Source organism: Scyliorhinus torazame, chromosome 13, assembly GCF_047496885.1.
Source record: "Scyliorhinus torazame isolate Kashiwa2021f chromosome 13, sScyTor2.1, whole genome shotgun sequence".
Classification (NCBI taxonomy): Eukaryota; Metazoa; Chordata; class Chondrichthyes; order Carcharhiniformes; family Scyliorhinidae; genus Scyliorhinus; species Scyliorhinus torazame.
Genome location: NC_092719.1, coordinates 25,687,630 through 25,694,834, shown reverse-complemented (window position 1 = coordinate 25,694,834; position 7,205 = coordinate 25,687,630).

Sequence of the window (7,205 nt, the reverse complement as noted above, 5' to 3'; positions counted from 1 at the left end):
TGAGTTGGCACCGGTCCTGCCTGACAGCCTGGGGATGGGGGAGGGATAGGGAGGGGGAGGGGGAGGGGGAGGGGGAGGAGGGCCTCCCCAACGATCCAGCGACTGCCCTCCCAGCACAAAACTGCATCATGCCCCAGCATACTCCGCCCATGACCAGAGTTGGTGCCCACGACTGATCCCATGAAGCCTGTGGCTCACGATGCACCCTTTGTGTCCCTGCCGAAGAAGCTGGCCCACAACAGATGGGAGAGAGCGCAGACAGGTGGTGGGGTGCCAGATCTCAGGTTCTTCACACCCTGCAAGAAATGGGCCAAAGGGTCGCGGGGTGGCTCAGGACAGATCCATCACCAATATTGAGAATGGCCTGCACCACAGAAGTGAAGATCCACCGGTCCCCAAATGAACTGTGAAATGTGAGTTCTTAATGCGGGCACGATGATCCTTCCCTCCCACTGTGTCATGAGAATGTCGCTTTAAGAAATGTTTGGCTGCTCATATTACTGCAGTGATGTCAGAGTGTGGGTGGAGCTGGGCTGTGTCTCAGCTTTTTACTTTTGTTTTAGGCTGTTTGCTGCAGGATGTGTTTTAGTTTTGTTTTCAGTATTGGAGCTGAAGCCAGACCAAGCAGGTGTACTGCTGTTCTCTCTGCCATCAGAAGACTATCTCTTGATCATTTGGTGAATTCAGAATTATCAATGTTCTCAGTAGTGAATGTAAACCTAATGTGCTTCTGTTTAAAGTTTTTTTTAAAGTCTTCTGGATGTTAAAAGGACAGCTTAAGAATTACTATGTGTTGTATTCTTTGGGGGTTCTTTTTGAATTAACGGTTGCTAAGATGTTCACTGTATGTTTCAAAAAGGTTAACTTGAGTTCATAGAATAAACATTGTTTTACTTGAAAAAATACTTTTCGATTTCTGCTGGACCACACCTGTAGAGTGGGACGTGTGCTCCCCATACCACAACCTATTAAGAGCTGTGGGTCATATGACCTCCATGACACACTTTGGGGTTCTTTAAACCCTGGCCCATAACAAATTGGGGGCTCGAGGGGGATAAAAGTCTATCTATTGGATTGGCTTAGTGAACTTAAAGACAGTGAGGGGTGAGCATATTGTGGTTGCTTTTCAGGTCTGGTATTCTAGTTTAAGTAGGGAGTGATGTGGACAATGGCTCTTTCAGAGGCTCAGAAGTTTTTGGGGGTGGAGACGGAGTACCTTACGGACAGAGACTAAAAGCAGACTGTTAGATTTGGCAAAAACATTGCAGTTAACACTACCTGACAAAATGTGAAAAGATGAGGTAATTATGGTGGTGGCTAAGCATGTAAAGTTGCCTGAGACACAGTTTGACTCATTGGAAATGGCAAAATTTCAGTTACAACTTAAACGAATGGAACATGAGAAAGAATTAAAGCAGCTTGAATACGAAAGAGATAGAGAGGAAAAAGAGAGAGAAGAAAGGAAAACAGAAAGAATAGATATAGCAGAACAAAAAGAAAGAGAAAGGGAGATACAGTTCAGGGAAAAAGAAAGGGAGAGAGAGGAAAAAGAAAGAGAGAGAGGAAAAAGAAAGAGAGAGAGCGTATGAAATTTGGAAAATGGTCATGAAACATGAGTCAGTTAAAATTGGCGAATGTAAAGGGAAACGTGCAGTTTGAGGATAGTGATAAAGAGAAAGAGCGTCAAAGTTGAAGACTTGGTGGGGATCTATTTAAATATGTCCAAGCATTGCCAAGGTTTGACGAGACGGAAGTGGAAGCCTTTTTCATTTCATTTGAGAAGGTATCTAAACAAATGAAATGGCCACAGGACATGTGGGTATTACTGATTCACACAAAGCTGATAGGTAGGGCTAGTGAAGTGTTTGCATCACTACCGGAGGAGGTATCTGAGACGTATGGGGAGGTGAAAAATTCCATCTTAGGTGCATATGAAGTAGTGCCGGACGCCTACTGATAATTTAAGGAAAGAATTTGGTCAAACATACATGGAGTTTGAAAGGATCAAACAGAGTAATTTTGATAGGTAGATAAGGGCATTGAAAATAGACCGAACATATGAAGCTGTCAGAGAAATTATACTTTTGGAGGAGTTTAAAAATTCAATTCCTGATGCAGTGAGAACTCATGTGGAAGAGCAGAGGGTTAAAACTGTGAGATTAGCAGCAGAAATGGCAGATGATTATGAATTAGATCATAAATCAAAGGTTGGTTTCAGACATCAGTTTCAGCCTGTGAGGGATAGAAACTGGGGACATGAGAAATACTCAAGTGGTACAAGTAAAGGTGACCTGATGGGCGATAATAAGGAGAGTGTACCTCAGATTAAAAAAGAAATCCAGGAGGGTGGAAGAGACATGAAAAGTTTCAATTGTTTTCACTGTAATAAACTAGACCATGTAAAGTCACAGTATTGGTGGTTGAAGAAAAGGACTGGGAAGGCTGATGTGGTAAAACAGGATAAGACAGTGGGGTTTGTTAAAGTGGTAAAGGAAAGCCCAAGTGAAGCGAAGGAGGTGCAAAAGATTGTACAGCCTGATCAAGAGGTGATTGATAAGAAAGTGCCAGATCTCTTTTAAAAATTTACTTGTGTGGGTAACGTTTACTCATGTGTATCAGGAGGAGCAGGTAAAGAAGTCACAATTTTAAGAGATACGGGAGCTAGTCAATCTTTAATGGTAAGAGATGAGGAGTTATGTAGTTTGGGAAGAATGTTGTCAGAAAAGGTGGTAATATGTGGAATTCAGGGTGAGAGGAGTATTGTTCCATTATATAAGGTAAGGTTGGAAAGTCCAGTAAAGAGTGGTGAAGTGGTGGTAGGAGTATAGAGAAACTATCTTGTCCAGGAATACAGTTTATCTTGGGTAATGATATAGCTGGATCGCTGGTGGGAATTATGCCTACTGTGGTTGATAAGCCAGTGGAAAATCAGACAACTGAAGTGTTGAAGGACGAATATCCAGGGATTTTTCCGGATGGTGTAGTAACAAAGTCGCAAAGTTAAGACAAGAGGATAAATCAAAGAGTGAAGATAAAGTTGAAGTGCAATTGACAGAAACAATTTTTGATCAGATGGTTGAAAAAGAACAAGAACAGGTGGAGGATGAGGCGGGTATTTTTAGTTCAGGAAAATTGGCAAAGTTACAACAGAAAGATGTAGAAATAAACCGGATGTATCAGAAAGTATACCCGGAAGAGAAATCTGAGTGTATACCAGAGTGTTATTACCGTAAACGTGATGTCTTGATGAGAAAATGGAGACCTTTACATATGCAAGCGGATATAGAAAGGAGGTGTTGCGAGTTGCACATGAGGTACCAGTGGGAGGTCATTTGGGTATAAGGAAAACTCAAGCTAAAATCCAGAAACATTTTTATTGGCCTGGACTACATAAAGATGTAGTTAAATTTTGTCAATCATGTCACACATGTCAAGTGATCGGGAAACCTCAAGCAGTGAGAAAACCTTAATACCCATTCCAGCATTTGAGGAACCTCTTACAAGGGTCCTAATTGATCGCGTAGGACCGCTTCCTAAAATGAAACGTGGGAATCAATATCTTTTGACTATAATGGATGTGTCTACTAGATTTCCAGAGCCCATTCCAGCACGTAATATTACAGCTAAAAATATTGTGGAGGAGTTACTTAAATACTTTACTGGATATGGACTACCCACAGAAATACAATCGGATCAAGGATCGAATTTTACCTCGAGGTTATTCAAAGAAGTTATGGATAGCTTAGGAAGAAAACAATTTAAATCAACTGCGTACCATCCAGAATCGCAGGGAGCATTAGAAAGGTGGCATCAGACATTAAAGACAATGTTGAGGGCTTAATGTCAAGATTATCCAGGGGATCGGCATAAAGGAATTCCATTCGTACTGTTTGCAATTAGGGATGCACCTAATGAGTCAACCAAATTTAGTCCTTTTGAACTTATTTTTGGTCATGTGGTAAGAGGACCACTTAAATTGATTAAGGAAAAATTGGCGAGTGAGAAATTGGAAATTACATTATTGGATTACCTGTCAAATTTTAGGGAACGATTAAATAGAGCAGGTGAATTGGCTAGACAACATTTATAAGTTGCACAAAATATGATGAAACCGGTAGCGGACAAGAAATCCAAAGTTCATAGTTTTGCCAGTGGAGATAAAGTTTTAGTATTGTTACCACCAGCGGTAGGTGAACTTTTAAAAGCTTGGTTTTGTGGCATTATCAGATTGAAAGGAAATTAAGTGAGGTGAATTATGTGGTAAAAACACGAGATAGGAGGAAGACTCACCGAGTGTGTCATGTGAATATGCTTAAAGGGTACATTGAAAGGGAAGGAGAGAAAAAGGAGGAGGTTTTAATGATTCTAACTCAAAGTGACTAACCAAATCCAGATGACTGTGAATTTGACATACCTCAAATTAAATTGGAAAACGAGGATGTTCTTAAAAATTGGAATAAATTGTTAAGTTACCTTCCAGAGGAAAAACAAACTGCCCTGAAAGAGTTATTGATATCACATGGGCATATTTGTGGAGATAAATTGGGAAGTACTAAAATGGCTATACATGATGTAGATGTGGGAAATGCTGTTCCAATCAAGCAACATCCAGATAGACTTAACCCTTTAAAATTGGCACAGGTTAACAAAGAGATTGAAAGTATGCTTAAAAATGGCATAATTGAAGTGGGTTGCAGCCAATGGAGCTCACCAATAGTGATGGTACCTAAACCAGATGGTACCCAACGGTTGTGTGTGGACTATAGAAAGGTTAATGCAGTTACAAGAATGGACTCTTATCCTATCCCACGTTTGGAGGATTGCATTGAGAAAGTGGGACAATCAGCTTTTATTTCCAAACTGGATTTACTTAAAGGTTACTGGCAAGTACCTTTATGCGAAAGGGCAAAGGAGATTTCAGCTTTTGTGACTCCAGATGGTATATACCAATTCAAAGTTATGCCATTTGGCATGAAAAACGCACCAGCCACATTTCAACGGTTAACTAACAAAGTCATTTCAGGATTACCCAATTGTGCGGTATACATCGACGATCTGGTAATTTTCAGCCAGACATGGAAAGAACATTTAAAACATCTGATGGAGTTATTCGATGAATATCAGGAGGCGGTTTTGGTGATAAACCTAGCCAAAGGTGAATTTGGAAAAGCCCAAGTCACTTTCCTTGAGGAGTTTCCGATACCCTCAAGACGAAGGGAAATAATGCGATTTCTTGGCATGAGTGGATTTGATCGAAAATTTGTGCAAACGTTTTGTAGCGTGATTGCTCCACTGATGGACTTGCGGAAGAAACGTCGAAAATATCAGTGGACAGCGGAGTTTCAACATGCATTTGACAGCCTGAAAGCTGTGATAACGAATGCTCATGTGTTGGAGAATTACAAGGGACTCTATGATCAGATTGAACTAAAGTATCTGACTTTAAAGAGAAATGCCGAGGCATAGAGAAATGGACGGATCGTGCAGAGACCTTCCTGTTCAATGAGACTGTCAATCGAGACTGTCTTCCTCGGTTGGAGGAAGAACAAAAATGGACTATATTATTCTATCTTTGTGTGTGTTGTTTTTTGAAACAAAAAAGTATATTTACTGTGTGCATTTCTTAAAGAATGGTGAGACGGTAAAAAATGAAACCATCTTGAAGTTGATGGTTTGTTTGTTTTTCTTGGGGGATGGTGTCATGAGAATGTCACTTTAAGAAATGTTTGGCTGCTCATATTACTGCTGTGATGTCAGAGTGTGGGTGGAGCTGGGCTGTCTGCCAGCTTTTTACTTTTGTTTTAGGCTGTTTGCTGCAGGGTGTGTTTTAGTTTTGTTTTCAGTGATGGAGCTGAAGCCAGAACAAGCAGGTGTACTGCTGTTCTCTCTGCCATCAGAAGACTATCTCTTGATCATTTGGTGAATTCAGAATTATAAATGTTCTCAGTAGTGAATGTAAAACTAATGTGCTTCTGTTTAAAGACTTTTTGTTAAAGTCTTCTGGATGTTAAAAGGACAGCTTACGGATTACTTAGTGTTATATTATTTGGGGGTTGTATTTGAATTGATGGTTGCTAAGATGTTCACTGTATGTTTCAAAAAGGTTAACTTGAGTTCATAGAATAACTTTAAATGCTTTAAAAAATACTTTTCGATTTCTGCTGTACCACACCTGTAGAGTGGGCCGTGTGCTCCCCATACCACAATCTATTAAAAGTTGTGGGTCAGGTGAACTCCATGACACACTTTGGGGTTCTCTAAACCCTGGCCCATAACACATGTCAATATACAAGGGTGATGATAACCTGCTGTGAGTGGAGCTCTCGTGCTCCTCAACCTATGCCATAATCTGACTGCTGTTTGCCTGCTGAGTGCGCATCACCTGCATATGGTATGTCATGGAGCAGGGGGGGGGGATTGGTTGAGGGCAAAAGGAGGGGGTGACGCAGACGGGCCCACAGCATGGAATAACATGATGGGTTGGAGCTGCCCACATTACGGTTATGCGCTATCTGGGAGATAGCATGCCTGGCCTGCTGGCACTTGACCACTCACCGCCCCCAACCCCCAGCCTAGACGCGAACCCCCACTGTTGGTGATCGGCATTGCGCGCACCCCCCCCCGACAAGCCCATCCCTCCCAGAACACCTCCCCCCCCCCAGTACACTGGCTCCAAAGGCACCGGGCCGACTGCTCGATTGCCAAGATGGCTACTCACCACCTTGGATCCCCACAGCACTTGCTCTGCCAGATTCATGTTTTTAAATAGGAATACTAAACCAGGCATTTTCAAAGTGGGTGTCGCAACCCGTGGGCGGGTGTTGAGAGGGTCGTGGAGCCAGCCATCGCGGCGTTCCCCATCGCGGGAATTCACGCGCAACAGCCGCAGCAGCTGGCTTTTAACAATGCCGGCTGCGAGCGGCTTTAAAATTGGCTAACAAAATGCAGGTGCACTGCGCATGGGTGCCCGCTCATCAGTGCGCACACGGCCTGGGAGTGTTAGGACCTGAATCCGGGGTCAAAGTGCGATCACGGCATGGCGGCGGCTGACTGTGTGGTGATCACAGTTGATGAACAAGGCTATGACCTTGATCGGTTTTGCATCCCTAAACATTACTCAAATGATTTGGAGAGAGTACATATTCCTCATGGTTTAATCATAGACAGAACTGAATCTTTGGCAAGGGATATAATGAAAGCCATGG